This window comes from Prionailurus viverrinus, chromosome F2 (genome assembly GCF_022837055.1).
Source record: "Prionailurus viverrinus isolate Anna chromosome F2, UM_Priviv_1.0, whole genome shotgun sequence".
Classification (NCBI taxonomy): Eukaryota; Metazoa; Chordata; class Mammalia; order Carnivora; family Felidae; genus Prionailurus; species Prionailurus viverrinus.
In genome coordinates, this window is record NC_062578.1 from 70,066,560 (window position 1) to 70,089,000 (window position 22,441).

Below are 22,441 nucleotides of genomic sequence, written 5' to 3' on the forward strand. Positions count from 1 at the left end.
CCCAGTACACACAAGTGTAAAAGAAGTGATTTCTCTCAAAGTAAATATATCAAAAAAAGATGAAGAAAATAACTATTTCGCCTTTTGTGGTGTGAAAGAATGCATGTCATGGAATTTATTCTCAAGCAATGTCTTTATTTCCCCACTGGTATTTTTCTCCAGCTTACTTGTGAAAATACTAATAATAGACAAAATTTGTTGAATGTTAACTATGTGCTGGGCACTATGAAAACTACTTAATATAAATTATTACACAGGGTCCTCCCAATTAGTATATAAGAATGTATAGCGTCAACAATTTAAGTTCACACAACAGGAGATAATGTCTCCCTGACTCCAGTGGAATATTAGTCATTACTGTATAACAAACCATTTCAAAAGGCAATGTTTAAAATAGTAAGTATTCATTTTGCTCACAAGTCTACAGGTAAGCTGGGCCATTTTTCTGGGCTTAGCCGGGCTCACCCATGCATCTGTGGTCAGCCATGGGTTGGATACACAGCTCTGCTCATCTTGTTTGGACTCATTCACATGGGCAAGGTCAATTGGCTGCTTTAGGATTTCTACAGCAGAGACAACAGGGTTGTCCTCCAGCTGGTCTTATCCTCCCAGAAGCCAGAACAGGTTTGCTTCTATATGCACACAGTTTCTAAATGTTCCTCCACTATGGGGTACCCACAGCCAGCCCCATACTCTGAATGTTGACTTACAAGTGGGAGGTCTAGTGGGCCTCTCAGCTCCCTCAACCTATGTACTCTGCTTTCAGTAACACAACCCAAGATTGGCTTTGGTTTGTGTTTTCCTCCTTTGTTTCCTCTTCTCTTCTTTTTAAAAAGTATACCTTCTTGGGGCACCTGTGTGGCTCAGTCGGTTAAGCATCCAACTTCAGCTCAGGTCATGATCCCATAGTTCGTGGGTTTGAGCCCCACACTGGGCTCTGTGCGGACCGCTCAGAGCCTGGAGCCTGCTTGGGATTCTGTGTCTCCCTCTCTCTCTCTCTGCCCCTCCCCTGCTCACACTCTGTCTTTTTCTCTCTTTATCTCAAAAATAAATATTAAAAAATTAAAAGAAATAAAATAAAATTGCACCTTCTTTTTCTTTTTTATATTAAACATTGCTTATGTCTACAAAATTTTGTCATATTATTGAATTAAATTGAATTTGGTCTCTCACCCATAATAAAGGATCTGAAAGAGGCTCTCATTCCTATATTCTTACAATTAAACCAAAGGGCAGGCATCTGCCTTTCTCCCTTGGTCATTTTCTCTGTGAGTTCAGGCCTATCTTTCCAGTCATTTGCGAAGCTGTGGACATTGATGATTTTGTCTGGTTTGTCCATTCATCATTCAGTGGTCCTCTATAGAGATACTTTTCTTTTTTTTTTTAATTTATTTACTTTTGAGACAGAGAGAGAGCATGAACAGGGGAGGGTCAGAGAAAGAGGGAGACACAGAATCTGAAACAGGCTCCAGGCTCTGAGCTGTCAGCACAGAGCCCAACGCGGGGCTCCAACCCACAGACTGTGAGATCATGACCTGAGCCGAAGTCGGACGCTCAACCGACTGAGCCACCCAGGCGCCCCTAGAGATACTTTTCAATGCAAGGTTTTGTACCAGCTGCTTGGGACACAAAAATGGATACAACCTTGCACTCGTCCTTGGAGGGCTTATAGGCTCCTGGGGAGGCTGTGGTTTCAGTCCCTTTCAGATAACCTCAGGCTCTTTAGCTGCGTGTGTGTCTTTTGGGGTTTCTTCAGTATTCTTTTCCTATGTCCCAAGAGGACACTGGTGTACACACAGAAGACTGGGTAGCCTTGTGGCATCACGGGAGGCTGTCTGGTTCCCACCCTGCTTTCTTCTGCAGACTGCCTTGGCAGCACGGATGCTCTCATTCAGCCCCAGCCATCATGCTGGCATCCTCTGCCAATGGCAGATGCTGCTGTGGCCTTCAGCCTTGACGTCCACACTCTGCAGGGCCCTCCTATGGACTCCAGCCCTCTTCGAAGCTCAGGATCTCCTGGTCCTCTGGGGGCTGGTGGCAATAGTGCACTGTGGCTCTCTCTAGATGGGGCACACGTAGGGTGTGAGAGGTGGCCTCTGCCCCTTTGCTTCCCCACTACTCCTGTACCACAGCAGGTGGTAGCTTCATGCTGATTATGGGGCTTCTCTGAAGGGCTTGCAAACTCCCAAGGCTTTGCAGAAGGATGCAGGTAACTGAGTTTTGATGGCAAATTCTCCTAAATGATATTAGGTTTCAACACCCTCCAACATGACATTCACACCACGGCTAAGATGAAACTCAGAGAGTCATGCTTTGCCCGTTTTGTTTCCCTTTCTTCTGTGCCTAAGCCCATCTACCACCAGAGGGGCCATCTTCTTCCCGCTTGTGAAGGCTTCCCTGCATCTGATCAGTTTTCTCAAGATTCTCTATAATTGGTTTCAAGAGCAGCCTTCAGCTTCTGCCTCCATGGATATCATAAGACCGTTTTTATTTTGTTTTCTGTTGACACAGTCAGCTCTCTGAAGACCAAAGCATTTGCTTTCATACCATTGTCTCGCTATATTCTTCAAAACAGTGTTCCGGAACTCAAAGCAGCAAAGTCCTGGTGTTCAAATTGGTTCTGTTCTCACATGAAGGAAAAAAAAAATGTCATTGATTGTAGAGCAGCAAAGGGAAAAGGACCTCAGGAGTTAGATGTGCAGGGTACATGGGAGTCCGTGATATTATTCTCTCCATGTTATACCTGTGTGAAATTTTCATAAGAAAACATTTTTATTCAAGTATAATTAACATACAATGTTATATTAGTTTCAGGTATACAGTATAATGATTCAATAGTTCTATTCATTATTCACTGTTCATCACAAGTGTACTCTTAATCCCCTTGACCAATTTCACTCATCCCCCCCCCCACTTCCCTTCTGGCAACCACCTGTTTGTTCTTGATATTTAAAAAAAAATTTTTTTAATGTTTATTTATTTTTGAGAGAGACAGAGACAGAATGAGACTGGGTTGGGGCAGAGAGAGAGGGAGACACAGAATCCGAAGCAGGCTCCAGGCTCTGAGCTGTCAGCACAGAGCCTGATGCGGGGCTTGAACTCACGAGCTGTGAGATCATGACCTAAGCCAAAGCCAGACATTCAACCGACTGAGCCACCCAGGCACCCCTGTTCTTGATATTTTTAAGAGTCTGTTTTTTTGTCTTATTTTTCTTTGTTTCTTTGTTTTGTTTCTTAAATTCCACATATGAGTGAAGTAAAATGGTATTTGTCCATAATTTAAAAAAAAAACTTTTAAAAGCTTAATTACCATTAAACTTATGAGGAGGTTTGGTATGCCAAGATGCCTAGGAATAAACAAAGAATCCGGGAAGCAGAGTGGTGACAGTGACATGACTTACGTGAAGGTTTCCAAAAGGCTTAATGAGATTTCTTCTTTGCTCTCTCTCTCTGTTTCATCTAAATTCTAACAAAACAGGATGGTTTATCAAGCACAATCCAGTCAGGGAGAAGAGGGAGAGAATTGGCTGGGGGGAGGGAAAGAAAAAAAGAGAAAGAAAACCAAAACTGGACTGGTGACCAGTGTCTAGAAGACAAAACGAAGTCTTAAAAAGATTGAATGTTCTGAGGGAAAAAAAATGACACAAACTCCTCCTGTCCCCAAAGCAGAGTACAGGGTACTTGAGACACAGAGAAATATGGAGACAGCACTATGAACTACTTAATTCCCCAGAAGTTCACCATTCCACTGGAAAGGAAGAGCTGTTAAGTGGCTAACCCAGAGCCAATGTGAGGGTAGCAGAGATAGTAATAAAGCATCTTATATTTGAATATATATATTTATATATATATTCTTATATATATATATTCTTATATATATATTCATATATATTCTTATATATATTCATATATATTCTTTCTTATATATACATATATATATACACATATATATTCTTATATATATTCATATATATATATTCTTATATATATATTTTTTTCTTACTATGTATATTCCAGTCCAATACATGGGGAACTAACATATAGATTCATTGATTCATTCACTCAGGAAATAGTATGTGTCCTACACTTTAAAAAACATGAGGAATACAGCTGAGACCAAAATAGGCAAAAATTCCTGCCCTTATGGAGTTTACTTGCAAATGGGAGAACATGCCATCAAATAAACTAAGTAGATCCAAATATAGTGTATTAAATGGTGAAACCTGCTAAGGAAATAAATAAAACAGGTAAAAACAGGCAAGGGACCTTCCTGGAAGGAGTGCGCTATTTAAAATAAGGTTAAGAAAGGTGTCTCTGAGTCAGTGACATTTTAAGTGACCTGAAGGAAGTGAGGGACATCTGGGAGAGGCACATTCTGAGCAGAGGAACAGCAAGCACAAAGGTCTTGAGGCAGGAGCTTGCCTGACTTGTCTCAGAGACAGCCATGGCGGCCAAAATGACTGGGGAGCAATGGGGAAGAGAGTGAAGAGATAAAGCCAGAGAAATAGTAGGAGCCACATCTTATAGAGACTCTTAGGCCATTGTAAGAATTTAATCAAGAAGGAAAAGCCACTGGGGTTTAAGCTAGGTGTAACGTTGTGGGACTTATATATTTTTCATATTTTTTATTTCAGAGGGTGTGTGAGCAGGGGAGAGGAGCAGAAGGAGAGAGAGAGACAGAGAGAGAATCTTAAGCAGGCTCCATGCTCAGCCCACAACCCGATGCAGGGCTTGATGCCATGACCCTGGGATCATGGCCCTGGGGTTAAGATCTGAGCTGAAATCAAGAGTTGGACGCTCAACTGACTGAGCCACCCAGGCACCGCATTGTGAGATTTATATTTTAAAAGAACCATTTGACTGATATGTTAGGACAGATATAAGTGAGCCAAAGGCAGAAGCAAGGGAATCAGGTATCAGGCTATTGAAATAACCCAAATAAGAGATGATGGTGGCTTGGACAAGGGTGGTAGTGCTAGAGATGGTGAAAAGTAGGTGGGTTCTAGACATATCTCCAAGACAGGACCAACAGGATTTGCTAGTGGATTAGATGTGGGGTGTGAGCAAAAGAGAGGAGCTAGGAGCTTTTGTTCTAAAGGAGGGATCAGGTTACCATCTACTGAGGTGAAGAAGGATGCAGAAGGGTAGGTTTGGGATGCAAGAAGTTGGGAGTTTGTTTTGATAAAAACATGCTTGTGTAGAGTTGTCAAGTTGGTAGTTGAATATCATTTTGTGGCAATTGCAGAGGGGACCCAGACTTGGTAATAATTTGGGAGTCATCGGCATGTACACGGTTTTAAGGCCATAGGACTGCATGGCAATGTCTATCTGGAGAAAGGTGATATTCAAAGACTGAATCCTGGAGCACACTGAGCTTTTGTGGTCGGGGAGTGAGAAGCCAAGAGCAGAGGGCATTGAGATGGAACCAGTGAAGAATATGGGGAAGGTATCCTGGAAGAAATGAGAAAATCTTTTCAATGCAGAGGGAGAGGTCAGTTGATCAAATGCTATTAAGGTTAAGTCATTAGGAGTGATATTTGCTCCGCCAGATCTTTGGTAACATTAGCAAGAGGCATTTTTATGAAGTGGTAAGAATAGGAGCCTGAATGGGGTGGTTTGAGAGAGAACAGGAGACAGATGTAAAGATAATGAGAATGAGCATCTCTTTGGAAGAGCTTTGCTAAAAAGGGCAGCAGGGAAATGTGATGGTGGCTGGGAGGAAATGTGGTATCCAGAGAAGGAGTTTTGAAGACAGGAGGAATTATACACCAGCTTCATTTGCTAATAAAAACATTTATGGAGGAGAGATAAAGAATGCTTGCTGGGGCAGCACCCTTGACTGGAGCAAGAGGGGACAAGTTCTGGTGCAAAGTATAGCAACTAGCCCCGGACATAAACACAGACATTCATTCACACTAACAGGGAGAAAGTATATAGTGTAGATACATACAAGGTAGAAGTGGTGGGTGGGGGGTGGCGGGGGGAGAAAATTGTCTTCTGTTTTCTTCTACATTCCCACTTACATAGGCAACGAGATCAAGAGATCGTTGGTCACTGTGCAGTCAAAGCTTTATGGAGTTGAGGAATTGGAATTGGAAAATTGGAAAGACAGAGCATGGCAGGGGCAGAGTGCGATGCTTGAACCTGAGATAACAGATGTCAACATCTGGGGAGGATGGAGGGACTGTAAAAGAAATGAGACCAGATTACTGGAAGGATTATCCTCATTGATATTGGAATCACCAGTGTATGATGTGAATAGAAATTGAGATTGTAAGAATGAGTTCGAGTTACAAAAAGTAAAGAATGAGGGGGGCGGGGGGTGGGCAAAGGTGCCTATGCCAAGGAGGGGTAATGGATGGTATATGGAGGGGCAATGGAGGGTAATAGATGACATAAACTTTAAGGTGGTTTTTCAGAGAGGAAGGAGGGAGAAGAGTCTGGATGCCATAATGAGGTAACAGGAGGATATCCATCCTGCCTTCAGGTTAAGGGTACAGGGAGGCAAAAAAAAAATACAAATTAAAAGTGCTTTATCAGCAGACAGGATTCCCAGGAATATCTGTATTTCTGTTAGAGCAAAAGGGTGTAACAGAATTTATAAAGAAGAGGTTAAAGATTTAGGGGGTATTGCTGGTGACTGACGTAGAATTGCAGAAAGCATAGTGGGAGGGTCTGAGAACTGGGGAGAGGTGAAGAGGCAGCCAGATCAGATTGTATAAAGAGCTGTGTTGGGGGAATGGCTGGGGGAGAAAGGAGGACCTGGGTGTCTTGAGCTTCTTCATGTCGTGTCTGATGGAGATGAAGATCAAGGCATGATGGCCTCCAAGACATTGGTGGTAAGGCTGTGGATGTAGGGGGAGACAGGGCGCAGGGTCTTCCCTGGAGCACCAGAACCCTAGGGCAGTTCTGTCTCTCTCTTACTCATGGTGGTATGGAAAGCCAGGGAGAAACGGTGTTCGTTGAGAAGAAACCTGAGCCCCTTTCCATTCTTGCTGATGTTTTTGCTTCGTTCCTTCATCAGTTCGTTAAACAAGCATCTATTTGGGGGCCACTGAACCCGAATAGTAGATGGCAGAGTACAAGTGAGACGAGTCAGTTTCTCCTCTCATGGAACCTTCAGAGTGTTGGGGGAAATGCCATTCGCTCAATCAGCAAATATTTGTAGGATGACCCGATCAGACTTGGGTTTTCCTCTTTACGATTCATCTGCCGCACGGTAGGAAATGGACTCATTTAGGACGAGGGTGAGACAGATACCAGGCTAGGTGTCAGTGTTACAGTCCAAATGAGAAGCAAGAGAACTGGGAGGGAAGCTACGGGGGCAGAGAGCAGTACACGGATCTTAATTATATTTGCGAGATACATAAACCACAGGACTACCTGATGATGCAGGGGGTGGGTGAGGGAAATGGCATCAAAGGCAATTTCTACGTATTTGACCGAAGCAACCAGGTGAACAGTGATGTCATACACTGAGATTGGAAACACTAGGGATGACCAGTTTTGGGGATGAGAATAACGAGTTAATGTGAGATATTCAAATGGAGTTAAGTACTTACCATAAAATATTAGGACCTAATATTTGTTATATATTCTCCTATGTCAGGCTCATCTCCTATGTGCTTATTAACCATTTGAGTTATTAACCCTTGAGTCCCAGAACATTATAACAAGGCTGGTACTAATTCCTCCCCGTTTCACAGAAGAAGAAACTCCAGGTGATTAAATAACTCCCCCTTCCCAAGGTCACACTAGCTGTCAATCATCCTAAAGCCCATGCCTTACCCACTATTCTACACCATATCTCCAGGGGCTGCTTAAACATCTGAATCGGAATATCTGACACTTCACAGATAGGGTCTGCCTGGAAATTAAAGCGTAGGCCGTAGTCAGAGACAATATGACCTAAGGAAAAAAAGTCTACACACTTAGAAGAGAAGAATTATCAAGAGTGTGAGAAACTGGAGTGGAGAAAGTGGAGTCATTCCAGAATGTTAAATGGTTGAGAAACACTTGCTTTTAGAGGGGATTGTTTTCTTTTCTTTTTTTTTTTTTTAATGTTTGTTTTTTGAGAGAGAGAGAGAGAGAGACAGAGCACAAGCAGGGGAGGGGCAGAGAGAGAGGGAGACACACAATCTCAGGCAGGCTCCAGACCCCAAGCTGTCAGCACAGAGCCTGACTCGGGGCTCGAACTCATGAACCGTGAGATCCTGACCTGAGCTGGAGTCAGACGCTTAACCAACTGAGCCACCCGGATGCCCCTAAAGGGGATCCTTTTCTTGGGCTGCCATCACAAAGTACCACAAACCGGGTGGCTTAAAACAACAGCAATGTGTTTTGTCACCATTCAGGAGGCCAGAAGTCTTCAAGCAAGGCGTCAGCTGGGCTGGTTCCTCCTGGAGGCTCTGAGGGAGAATCTGTTCCACGCCTGCCTCCCAGCTTCTGGTGGCTGCCAGCAGTCCTCAGTGTTTGTTGGCTTGTAGATTTATTACTCCAATCTCTGCCTCTATCTTAATATGACATTTGCTTCCATGTCTGTTTGTCTCTTTGTTTCCACATCTCCCTCTCCCTGTAAGGACACCATTAATTGGCTCTAGGGCCTGCCCTATTCCAGTAAGACCTCAATTTAATTACATCTGCAAAGAACCTATTTCCAAGTTCACATTCATAGATTCTGGGTAGACATGCATTTTGGGGGGACACTATTCAACCCGCTGCACGGAGGAAAGATGACATTCTAACAAAACCATTTTTTTAATTCCACCTCGATTCCATGCTTTTTAGATCTAGCATTTTGGATCTAGCCTTTTATTTATTTATTTTTAATTTTTTTTTTTAACATTTATTTATTTTTGAGACAGAGAGAGACAGAGCATGAACAGGGGAGGGGCAGAGAGAGGGAGACACAGAATCTGAAACGGGCTCCAGGCTCTGAGCTGTCAGCACAGAGCCCGACGCGAGGCTCGAACTCACGGACCGTGAGATCATGACCTGAGCCGAAGTCGGACGCTCAACCGACTGAGCCACCCAGGCGCCCCAAGGATCTAGCCTTTTAGATTTAACACTTTCTGTATCTAGCTTTTTAGATCACTTCTAGCTTTGTAATCCCTTAATTTGAGCTCATCACCAAAGTCCCAATTTCTTCCTTATTGGCAATGTTTCTCATCACGTAGCCAGTTGTTTGGTCATGCCAGAACATCACATGTCTCTTCTAAGTCAATGGTTATGAAAATAAAATAGATACTGGTTCCAGCCGCCAGAGTTTCTGATTCTGTCGTTCAAAGGCATGGCCCCAAATGTGCATTCTTAACAAGTTGCCAGGTAATGGTGCTAGTTCCGGGCCGCACTTTGAGAATCACCGCTCTAGGTTCTAAGAGATCTGCTCTCTCCAACTCTATTCCTAGGGAAAAGTATATAGGGTCACATCAGTTAGTTATTTCTCTGTTTCCTATGTGTAGTTAAGGCACACAAAAGAACCTAACTGACGCAGGAATGACGTGGCTTATGCTGAGGTTGTTACCATAACGCTGGCAATCATTCTTCGTATCCTACTGCAAGTTGCAAAGTGCCTTCCCATCCTCCATGTAATGCAACTTTTGCACCAGCGTTAAGTCAGATGTTGCCTCACTTTACTGAGGATAGCTCACATTCAGAGGTGAGCCGTACCTGGAAGGACATCATGACCAGGGGGCAGAAGACCCTGTGTTGTAAATTCCAACCTTTCCATTCTGGAGTCAGTGCAGTTTCAGCTACTTGGCGCTGTTACAGCCGTAGAACCTGAATTTTGATGAAGATCTGGGCAGCGCTTATGGAAAATCACTACAAATCGAGGCAACCAACAGGTCTGTTTTGCATTGCATTTTTGCCACTGGCTACATCATCAAGGTGGTGGTTTCCCCTTATTCTCTTCCTCTTATTCTAATCAAGGGCTTATCAGTCTAGTTCATCAGAGTGCTTTGTTCTTTGTTCTCGCTGTTTGTCCAAACAGCAAGTTTTGTACCTGCTAAGGCACATTTCCTAACGCCAATTCTCTAAAGTTCATTGGTCCCTGCCTGTTCCTTCTGAGGAACCAGGGCAGGTAAACATGATGTGAGGTGTGTTCTGTCCATGTTGCTTCAACCTTTCTTCTCTCTCATGCTCCCTCTGTTCAGCATCTCACACCTGGCAAGTGGCAAAGCTGGGGCTCACACCTGCGCAGTCTGTCTCCAGAAGCTGTGCTCCGACCGTTTCACACACTGCCTTGCTCACCGCCAAGAGCTTTTCATTTTATATCAGATTCTTGCTACATTCCTGACCCTGACACCCAAGGTGCTCAATCAACACCTCCCACACATTTGTGTCGTTTGTGTGTGTGTGTGTGTGCAGGCAAGGGCAGCTATTCCAGGCAAAGACGTTTCTGATCACCTCCCACACCTCTCAGGCTCACCGATGGCCCATGCCCTCACACAGGTGAGTGGCATCAGATTAGTTCAGAACGCCAGCTTTGGGGCCAGACGACGCCAGATACGACTTCCCCCTTCTTCATTTACCTTGTAACCCTGGATGAGTCGCTGACTCCTCTGAGCCATCGTTTCTTTCACTGAAAAAAGGGACACGGTAATAGCAACTTGCAGGGCTGCCGTGAGAATTCAATGGAAAATCGACGCATCTGGTAGTGCCTCAGTCATTGCCTACTGCTGTTTCCAGTGCATCACTATACCGCCTCTTCTTAGAGCACTCAGGTTACTCCTTTCTGCCCAAGTGTTCTTATATTCTCACCTCCCTTTCTCCTCGCATGAAAACACTCGGATGAGTCATGCCATAGCCTCTATTATAGTTTTCGTTCTCTTGGAGTCTCGGTGCGCCGCGTGGCAAGTATACTCCTAACGGCAATCCCCGGCCTCTGTACCTCTTTCACAAGGCATGTAGCTCTACAAAGACCCTCATTCATCATTCAGCCAAAATAACAGCCACCGGTTTGGGCCCTTAAAATTTACAGACAGGGGCACCTAGGTGGCTCTGTTGGTTGACCGTCCCACTTCAGCTCAGGTCATGATCTCACGGTTTGTGAGTTCGAGCCCCTCATTGGGCTCTGTGCTGACAGCTCAGAGCCTGGAGCCTGCTTTGGATTCTGTGTCTCCTTCTCTTTCTGCCCCCCACCCCCCCGCAACCCTCCTCCCACCTCTGCCCCCCTGCCAGCTTGCACGCATATGCACTCTTTCTCTCAAAAATACATAAACGTTAAAAAAAATTTTTTCCAGACACTGCAATAAACACCACTACCCTGTTGTACCCTATTATATTACTATTATATATATAGTATATATATGCTATTATATATATATTATATATAGTATATATAACCTATTATAGTACTAGAATTCCCATTTACAAGAGAGAAAGCTAAGGCTCAGTAAGTTTACATAGAATCATAGTATCTCAAGAGTTGGAAGGAACCCTAAAATCTACATCTATTCCATTTCACTAGACTGATACTCTGATACTTGGATGTCTTCCCCCAACTCAGTTGGAGTTATACTATGATAGGTACTCACAATCTCTCATATATATATCAGATTATATCAGATATATATGATCAATTTGAGATATATATATATATATATATATATATATAGCAGATTATTAAATGTATTAGACTACTTACTTCCCTAATGAGACTGCAACTTTCTCGGTAACTTTTGGTTCTCATCAGTACCCAAACCCTTCATCCTGGCATAAAAAGCTCAAATACCCTGGCCCCTTTCTTCTCTCCCTGACAGTGACACCTAACAAACCCTGCCTCATGGCTACTAAAAAAGTAAAATTCAACCGAGTAAATTTGAAGATCTAATTGGCTTAAGTGATTCATGAATCAGTCAACATCCCATCTAGCAAGTAAAAAGATGCTCTGAGGAATTGTACAAAATGGAAGGTTTTTATGGGATTATGCAAGGCATAATTAGCAAAAGAAAAGAAAGGACTGTTTCAGGCAAATTCACCTTCCCTGAGGGAGAAGGGCAGGGGGTCTTATCATGCAGATGACCTCATCTTCCTTTGGGATTTGGAGAGGGCCCATGTGACATGGGCCTGATTACCTGATTGGTACCAGTCAGAAAATTCCTGACTGAGCCATTAACATTGCATTTCTGGGGGAAGTTGAAACTGCAATTAGGTTAGGTATTAAGCCCTGCTTTGGTGGCTTGGCCTAGCACAAGTGGCTCCATCCCGGGCCTGTGGCTTTCTTTTTTTTTTTTTTTTTTTTCAACATTTATTTATTTTTGGGACAGAGAGAGACAGAGCATGAACGGGGGAGGGGCAGAGAGAGAGGGAGACACAGAATCTGAAACAGGCTCCAGGCTCTGAGCCATCAGCCCAGAGCCTGACGCGGGGCTCGAACTCACGGACCGCAAGATCGTGACCTGGCTGAAGTCGGACGTTTAACCGACTGCGCCACCCAGGCGCCCCTGTGGCTTTCTTTTTAACATGGCAGATGTTTTCTCTCCAGGTAATTCTGTTCACATGTCTTTCTGTCTCCTTCCTCCCTGCTTCTTAACTGGGCAATGTTTTACACTTCCACAACTAAGTTCAAAAGGGCCACATCCTCCAGAAGTCTTCCCTCTCTATCCACTGAAGCTGGGTGAGGGGCTTACGGGTTGGGTTGACACACGATAGTGTAATATTCTGTTTACATACATCTGTGTCTTTGCACCTGAGTGGGAACCCCTTGAGGACATGATTTGGGCTTCTCTCACTATTGTATCTGCAAGGATCTACACAATCCCTGACAGGCATCATGCTTTCAGTTAAGTGCTTACTGAATGAGTGAATGTCTTTATGAATTACCACAAGGATGCCTAACACAGCAGTGGGGACACAGGCTACCCTGACACTGCTTGCTGACTTGGTCTTAATTATATAAGTACCATACTTTTGGAGCTCTTGGTGAACCTCCTGATGGTAAGGACTTGGCTCAAACTGAGCTGTGTGAAGGTGTTTTGAGGCAGTTTATGGAAGGCCCTGGTTCCCTGTGGTGTCCAGCTAAAAGCCACATTCAATGCTTTCTTGTTTCCGTTCATAAACTTGAGCTCTCCTATGGCCAGAAAGACAACTGTCTCCAGGGTTGAGATGAACAGGGTGTGGGCAAACATGACTTCTACATTATCATCCAGGAATGGCAGTGAAGTTGCTACAAGTCAAAGTATTTTGCCAGGAAGTTTCCATTAATTTACATGGCTTTCCAGTAAGGTATAAACAAACACTGAGGCTTATCACTTCCAGACATCGCCATACCCTTCCAATCATCCTTCGGAACATCACCAAGATGTGCCTTAGCTCACTCCTCCCCGGTGTGCCCCACCACCCCTAGTAGGCATTGCTTCTGAGGTGCTCCAAGAAAGTCACACCATACAACCCATCAAACAGGATCTACCCAGCTTCCAGCCAGGCTCACTAACTATAAAACCTTTGCTGGACTTGAAAACTCCTTCCCCAAGTTCACATTTGTGAGCTTGATGCAGTTCTCTAGTTTCAGGATGGGGAAAATAACACTTGATTTATTTCCATTTCCATTCCAGTCACTGTGGCAGCCATGCTCTGTGACAAGGCTGTGATTATGAGGCTGCTGGCTGGCATAGTCAGCAAATGACTAATTCTAATACAGTGGCCAGTGTTAGTTAAACATCAGGGGAAAGGAAAGAAAGAAAGAAAGAAAGAAAGAAAGAAAGAAAGAAAGAAAGAAAAAGAAGGGAGGAAGGGAGGGAGGAAGGAACAAGGGAGGGAGGGAGGGAGGGAGGAAGGAAGGAAGAGAAAGAAAGAAAGGAAAGAAAGAGAAAGAAAGAAAGAAAGAAGAAAGAAGGGAGGGAGGAAGGAACAAAGGAGGGAGGGAGGAAGGAAGGAAGGAAGAGAAAGAAAGAAAAAGAAAGAAAGAACGAAAGAAAGAATAAAGAAGAAGGGAGGGAGGAAAGAAGAAGGGTGGGAGGGAGAGAGATGAAGGAAGGAAGGAAGGAAGGAAGGGAGGAAGGAAAAGAAAAATAGAAGCATCAGTGATTATTTAGTTGAAAAAAAATATCTGGGACAATAGATTAAATCAGAAGATGATAATTCACTGATAAATAGGTGCATGGGGAATTAAACCAGTGAAGGTGCAAGATGCCTGCCCTCCCTGTGCATACAGGCTGGCAGAGCATTGGACCTGACCAGCCATGAACTTTGGAGACTCCCTCTCCACTCTAGACTGACTTCTAAAACACAGAGTTGGGCTGCAGTGCTGGTGTCCATGCACCTTTTCTTCACAAAGAATATGTCTTTCGTTACTTTTGCCCAGGGATTCAGTATTTCAAAAGGATTTGATCCAAAAACAAATAATCGTAATTTTCCATTAGTACTTAATTCATTTCCCAATTTTTATTGAGTGGAGATACATAAATTACTAAACAAAACTGATCAACAGGAATCAGGCAGTAATTCCAGCTTGAAGCACGGGTTATTTAATATTTTAGTCAGTTTATAACGTATTACTGCAAATTAATGTGGAATATCTTTTAGGCTTTTTTAAATATTGAGAAGTGCATATGGCCCCCCCTTGCTAGCTCGGTGTTACCTTTGCTGGTTCTGCACCGCGTAGTGTGAGCAAAGAGTGGATGAATGAGGGGTTGAGGCTCATTGTGAAGAATGGAGGGGCTCAGTGGGTCAAGTGAGTTGCAGTCTCCCTTGGGGGGTAAAGAAGCTATATTGAGGGGGTGGGGGCTCACTGGAGAGTGTGCGGGGTGCAGATGGAAGAAAGCTCGGAGGTTCATGTGGGCGTCAAAGGGCTGTGGAGAGGAGGGTTTGGTGAAGGACTTGAGGGTGTTTACTGTGGAGTGTGAAGAGGTTGTGGTGGGTGAGCCCACCCACTTCCACTGGGAAGTGTCGAGTGTTTGAGATGGGAAGGGGTTCACCATGGAGCAGTAAGTGTTTTCATGGTGGGCACGCTGGGTTGACTCTGGGACATCAGGGACTTACGGGGAGGGAGGATTGGGATTCACTGCCATGTACGAGCAGTTGGAAAAGGCAGTTGGAAGGAGAACTGCCTTTTGTTGGCATATCAAGGGGTGTGAGAAGGATGATTGGAGATGACTATAAAGTGTGAAGTGGCCGTGGCAGAGATTTGGTGCTTGGTGTGGATGAGAAGTGTTTGTGGGAAGGAAGGAGGATTGAGGCTCCCCGTGGAATGTGGAGTGGTCGGGGGAAGGTAAAATTGTGGTTTGCTGAAGAGTCCGAAGGAGGGAGGGACACATAAGGGGGGACACATAAGGAGGGAGGGACAAGTTTCATTACTGTAGAGTGTGAGTCTGTTGTGGCGGGGAGGGTTGCCATCTGCCCTGCGGTGTGAACGGGAGGGGCTGGGGAGCTCACAGGGAGATGGGAAGTGATTTGTCAGTGGCAAGATGATGGCTTACTCTGGAGTGTCTCGTGATCTTCCGTGTTATCTCTGGCCTGCTCTTTTGCTCTCTGTCTCTCCACCGACTCTCTCCCCAGCCTGACTCGATAGGTTCTCCCTTGGGAGACGACTTAGAATCAAGAGAACTTTTCCACCACCCATCCACCCCTCCGTTCCTCCTCTTACTCATCAATATTATTGGAGCACCTACCATGCGCCTGGCCCGGTCCCAGAGCAGGACAAACAGTAGGAAGAAGACACAGGTTCTTCCCTCATGGAGCACTCAGTCTGAAAGCAAATAATGAGAGGCTTCAGCAGAGAAAGCAGGTCACTGGGTTTTTGCATGAGCTCTAGACTCAATGGAGAGTATTAATTGTGCCACCAGGTTTCTACCTCAAGTTTCCACTTTAGTTCTTCAGAATGAAGTGAGGTGTGGCATGCAAGACAGACATACTCTCCTGGATAATGAATGTGAGTCTGGCAGCCGCTGTTTCTTTAGGGGCTTTGAGCAGAGCATGTGAGGCATCACAGATCCAGGGCCCCTGGATCTGGTGATCCCTGGGTCCTCTGGGACAAGGGCGTTAGCAGGCAGTGTGGAATAACGTGGTTAAGAACATGGACTCTGGAGCTGGCTGAACCTGGTCTCAAATCTCAGTTGTCTGATTTTTGGTGGGCATCTGTCATTTAGCCCATGTGAACATCCTCTCGGCATTTTGGTAGTTCTCTAAGTGTAAGTGTCTCCTTTCCTTTTTTTTTTTTTTTTTAATGCTTGTTTATTTTTGAGAGTGCACACGAGTGGGGGAGGGGCAGAGAGGGAAGGGGACAGAGGATCCCAAGCAAGCTCTGCACTGACAGCAGAGAGCCCGACGCGGTCCTCGAACTCACGAACCACAAGATCATCACCTTAGCCGAAGTCAGATGCTCAATCAACTGAGCCACCTAGGTGCCCCTGAGTGTCTCCTTTCCAGCATGGAATTCATGTTTCTTGTTGGTGGGTCAACATACAGTATAGATTCTGGTAATAGAATGGGCCCTGGAGGACATTTAGGGGGCAGTGAGATAGATTCATGGAGAAGGAGGCAGGATTCAGGGAGTCCATTCTGCTGGCACAGACTGATACAGACGCGGCCCCGTTCTGGAGTCCTTATCCTAGCTTACAGTGCCCCAGTCATGACAGGGGCAGCCTCTCTCTGGGTGGCTTGGTCTCGTGGTGTGGCTCTGAGATTCTTCCCTGGACTTTTAGCCCACCGTCTGTTTCTCCAGCCTCTTCGTCAGTTGTGGGAGCTAGCTATACTTTTTAACGGATCTCTTTTTTAAAAAAGCAAACTTTGGGGTGCCTGGGTGGCACAGTCGGTTAAGCGTCCGACTTCAGCCAGGTCACGATCTCGCGGTCCGTGAGTTCGAGCCCCGCGTCGGGCTCTGGGCTGATGGCTCAGAGCCTGGAGCCTGTTTCCGATTCTGTGTCTCCCTCTCTCTCTGCCCCTCCCCCGTTCATGCTCTGTCTCTCTCTGTCCCAAAAATAAATAAACGTTTAAAAAAAAAAAAAAAAGCAAACTCTAACTATGTTATCTGGAGTAAAGAATCAGGACCAGTACAACTACTAATTCACTTGGAAACTTTGAGCAAATCAGCCTGCACAGATCCCTTGGCCTACAGGGGCCAAACAGCCTAATGGTTAACAGCACAGGCTCTGGAACAAAACCACCTTGCTTCGACTCCCGGCTCTGACTCAAGTTATGTGAGCTTGGAAAAGTTACTTCACCTGCTTGTGTTTCTGTTTCCTCTTCCGCGGACCAAGAATAATGTTGCCTTCCTCTTGGGGCTGTTCTGAGAATTCAACAGGCTAATTCATAGCAGGCACTTACAAAAGCACCTGTGACATATGAAACACTGAATAAGGATTAATTATAATTATCACCCTCTCTGAGCCCCCATTTTCTCTTTTATAAAATTGAAGCAACATATAACAATTAGGTTTTTTTAAAACTTATTTATTTATTTTGAGAGTTAGAGCACGTGTACCGGGGAGGAGCAGAGAGTAGAAAAGAAAATCCCAAGCAGCTCCGTGTGCTATCAGAGCCCAAGCCCGAGCCATGAGATCATGACCTGAAATGAAACCAAGAGTTGGATGCTTAACCAGCTGAGCCACCCAGGTGCCCCAACAGTTAGGCTTTTAATGATGCATTTGATAACTCTAGGCTTGTTCACTGCTTCCCTTCCCTCTTTCCTTTCTTCCTGCCTCCCCCTTCCCTCCCTTCTCTCCTTCTTTCCTTCCTTCCTGAATGGAGAAAGGAAGAATTGGCTTTTGACCATAACCTGACGACCCCTGAAGGCAGTTATCCACTTACTGATAATTGACCTATTATCAATTTTGAACTGCTTCCTCTCCTTTGGGCCATCTAGAATTAAAACCACACCCTCAAAAGTAATGCATTACCCAGGGAGAGACAGAGAATGAGAGGGAATTAAATCACTGTGCGAGTTGATTACTTTAAATCTGCTTTAAGGAGTTAGGCAGTTAACATTCTTTTAAGCTCCCAGTGGGCAAAGAACTTTCAGAAAGATTTTTGTTGTTTTCCCTTTTTATTTTTTGTTTTTATTGCCTGGCTTTTAAATGTGTTTCATGTGCCTTTTTGGTTGTTTTGGGGGGTGGAGGGGAGTTGCTGTGTTCATAGTTTTTTGGGTTTTTTTTTTTCCATTTCATATCTTGAATAATACCTTGTAATTAGATAGAATCTATTTTTCTTTATTCTCAATAAATATGTTTCCCACTAAGGAAGGTAAAGCTATCAGAACATGAACTTCCTGGGGCAATTATCATTACCACTCCGAAGTACCTAGAATTTTTTTTTAAGTTTATTTATTTATTTTGAGAGAGCGTGAGGGAAGAGGCAGAGAGGAAGAAAGAGAGAATCCCAAGCAGGCACCGCACCATCGTCATAGAGCCTGATGTGGGGCCCAAACTGACGAACCATGAGATCATGACCTGAGCTGAAGTCGGACACTCAACCAACTGAGCTACCCAGGAACCCCTGTACCTAGAATTTCTGAGAAAAAAGTTAAGAGAATTTAGATGAACAGTATAATTGGCACTTGTCCCATCTTTCTTTTCCTTCTGTAAATTTTATCCTCTGTATTAGTTAAATTTGTTTTCATTGCAAGGCTTAGAAAACCCAACTCGACTTGAGGACCAGGAGGAAGTTGGCATGAGTGATGGAATCATCTATTGCTTAAAGTTGCCTACTGCCTTTAGTGTTAGTTGCATTCTAAGATGAGATAGAAACTAGTGGCTAGAGCCCTATGCTCTCCTAGGTTTATGTCCCACAGGGAAGGTCAAGCTTCTTTTCCATCAAAATACCCACGAAAAACTCAGGCCTGACTTTCAGTAGACTGAATCACATGTCACACAGCCATATTTGGACGAGTCACTGGAATTAGGACAATGCCATGTTTTGATAGTCATGACCTGAGTCACCAATTCACCCAGATCATGTGAATGGAGAGTGAGGAGAGGGTAATGCCCTGGTGGAAAATCAGGAAATTGTTACCACAATAAGAGAGAAGGAATCCTGGACAGTCTGACAAAAGCAATTGTCCACTGTAGTCAACTCCAGACTATGTTTGGGCCATCAGTTGAAGAAAAGTGTAGGTCTTTCCATTAAAACAATGTACATGTTGCTCCTATGGAAGTATATGCTTATTAGTTCTCTAACCACACACTGGTCGCTGGGGTTAGAATGCTGAGATTTCAAAGTCATACTCCTGGATTAATGATTTTCAACCAGGAAGGATGCATTACACAGGGTGGGGATAAGGAGAAGGCAACTGAATGTTGTTGACAAGGGATCTGAAGTAGTTTGATAAAGCATACTTAATATTATAAGTACATACCTATCAAATAAAAATCAAAGCTTTATTGTTATAATAGAAACCACCCAGGGAAAGGAAGATAACATTATCTTAGCCAGTGGCAATGGGCTAAAGAAATACTTGGCATATATGCACTGGCCAGAATATCACCAACAAGAGGAGCTCCTCTTGATGATATATTGGCCAGTGCATATATGCCATGAGAGGAATATACTGGAATTTTAAAGGCAAGAGATTACTGTGTAAAAGAACTCTCACTTTTTATTGACATGTAACATTTTAGATTGGCTAAAATGTCACCTTTTCAGTGATGCCTCCTCTGACCACCAAATTTAAGTTTATACCCTGCCAACTACTCTTCACAATTATTCCTTCACAGCCTTTACCACGGGATATACCTATTTATTTTTTCACCTGTTTGTTGTTTATCTGCTTCACTGGCCTAAATGTTCCATGAGTACAAAGATCACGTCTGTTGTGTTTTCACGGTATCTCTGGTCCCTGAGGTTCAGGGGGCAGCATTATTTTCGTCAAGATAGGACAGTCTCTGCTGTGGTAACAGATAAACCTCCAAATCTCAGTGGCTTAGAAAAATAAAGGTTATTTCTAATTCATGTAAAATCCATTTCAGTTTGGACAGATTTTCTTGGTCTTGTATTTAGAACATATGGCCTCCAGGGTCACCAAGGCAGAGAATAAGAGGGACAGACGAACGTTTTTACTGATTAAACTCACAAGTGACAATTGCTTCCACTCAAATCCATTGGCCAGATGAAGATACATGGCCCCAATTTGTAACAGTAAGAGAGGCTGGGAAATGTCGGTGACAGCAGATGTGTGGAGAGTGTCTTCTGGCTTGACCACAATTATCTCCAACTTTGCTGGTTTCCATGCGGAGGAATTTACCCTAAGCCCTTAGGCCTCTCTCCACTCTCTGTCTTACCCTCCACTGGGAAAGGAAGTGACTTTGCTATGGATGCAATGCATTCAGGAGAAGGAGCTAAGCTTGTTGGAACAGTCCCTCCCTGTCTCTCATTCTTTGGGGGTGTATCTGAAAGACAGCATGCATTCTGCCCTGCTCCTCCATGCTGCAAATTTTTGCTGAAGAAGGATACCCACCAAGGCAGACAGAAAGGGGGAACCCTGTGATAGTCCAGAGCGCTTGAGAACAGGTGAACAAGTCAGTTTCCTTGTGACGTTTGGTGGTAGAAAAGCCACCAAATGTCTCTGTTCCCTTTATCCTGCTATGCTCGGTAGTGTTTGTCTGTAATAGTAGTGACATGTGAATCTCCACCCGTCTAACTTCAGTGTCTCCCTCTCAATTGGTTCTGAACTCAGGCAGGAAGTGAGAGGGGTCCTGGTGGATCCTACAGCGCACTTCCAGCTTGTTCAGTCCTAATTGGTATTCGATAAACACTCAATGAATGAATGAACTTGGAGGATACCGAGAAGGTTATCTAGACCAACTGGCCCTTAGCCGAAACCCAGAGAGGTGAGGTGACTACTCAGAATCACCTATCCTGAGAGCTGACCTGCAAATCTCACTTCATCTAACAAGCTGCTAATACCAAACACAAATAGAATGTCAAGCAGTATCTCCTACAGGGCACCTTCTTCTCTCCATAATTTCAGAGACCTTCCCCACAAGGAGGAGGAAGTCTTAAAAGAAAAAAGGAAGGATTAAACTCCTCTGAGTACACTTTATACTGTTCTTTTCCAGGAGGTAGAGGGATACATTCTTTTCCTCTCCCCATTCCTACCACCCAAAGTATTGAATACTTTTGGGTGAATCATTTCCAATCTGAACCGATAATCCTTACAGCAACCTTTTCTTTCTAGACCATAAAAACGCGGCAGCTTGTTAGTCATACAACTATTTAACCCAGTCCCTCCCTAGTCCTACAACTGAGCTCCAAGCCTATTACTTATAATCTACCCACCCACACATATTGAAATGAGATTATTTTTCCCACAGAAAAGAACTGCAGTTACACAAGTCCCAACTCTGTTCCAGAGAGTGATAAAAAGGAGAAGGAAAAGGCACAGAGTTGTTTGATAGGCTTCTGAGGGAGGCAGCAAAAGGATGAAAGCTTACCCTACCAGGTACATAATGTGAAATCATGTTCCTGCAAATATCCAGAGGGCTCCCACCCTCCACCTGGGCATGCTCCCTAGACCTTTGATCTGGAAGCCACCACAAGTTACTGATAGTTACAGGGATTGTCTGGGCAAATGCACTTACCTCTGCTCAAAAAGTAATAGCAACCAGAGAGGAAGAATATTCCAGAAAAGAACATTGTGGCAAGCAAGAACCCAGATGGAGGAGGCTTAGCATGGCAGATTGAGAAAAGGCTTCTGATGATATAGACACAGATTGTGGTCTCAGACCTGGCACTTAGTAGCTGTGAGAGTCAAAAACACAACGGCTAATGAAGTCTATGTGCTAAGAACTGTATTAGGCACTACAGTCCTGAAGTGTCTAGAAGACCTCAGCAGAGGTCTCACCTGCTCAGAGTTACACTTTCTTCTTGAAAGTGAGGGTGATAAATTCAACCCCATATAATTGCTATAAGGAACAAAGAATATGCCTGGCTCATAGTCAGCATGCAGTCAGTAGAAATGATGGTTTTCACTCTTTGGGAAGGACTGGTTGCCAGGTGCCCCAGAGAAGGGGGGCCATTCATCTGAGGGCCAAACACCCAGCTGCAAGTCTAGGGACAGTTCCAAACAGAGAAAGGTGAGGTCAAAAACCAGGGTTTGAGCTTGAACTCAGTGACCACCCAGAAACCAGAGTATGTCCTGTATTAAAATAACACATTACAGGGGACACTGGGAGGGGATTGAGAGAGACAGGAGCTCTCGGCTGGGAATGTAGGAGCTGAAGCCACACATTAACTCACGGGGAGGCTGCTGGAAGTTTGGAAGAAGATAGACATGCTTTGACTTTCCATCATTCCTTCTTAGGCAAATGAAAACATAGCAAACCAGTCTGTCCTTAGAAGATGGAGTTGCAGAGGGAAAGAGGAAAGGCTGGTATTCCCTGGGACTGTTTTCCTGGTCTCTCTGAATGATCTCAGCAAAGCCCACATGCTTCAGGCACCGCTGCGCCACGCATGACCTTTTATTGTTGCCTAAAAATCCAATATTGAAATGTCTCTCTCTTCCTGAACT

General features: G+C 44.3%; 1 long non-coding RNA gene across 1 annotated transcript in view; it reads right to left on the reverse strand.

Moving 5' to 3' along the window:
- Nucleotides 1-1,500: 1,500 nt before the first annotated feature.
- Nucleotides 1,501-22,441, reverse strand: part of LOC125156059 (uncharacterized) — a 46,650-nt gene continuing 25,709 nt past the window's right edge. The window contains exons 2-4 of the long non-coding RNA XR_007148454.1: nt 17,163-17,273; nt 15,612-15,688; nt 1,501-2,743 (exon numbers count right to left, since the gene is read on the reverse strand). This is a non-coding gene — a long non-coding RNA (uncharacterized LOC125156059). The remainder of the gene's footprint in view (nt 2,744-15,611; nt 15,689-17,162; nt 17,274-22,441) is intronic.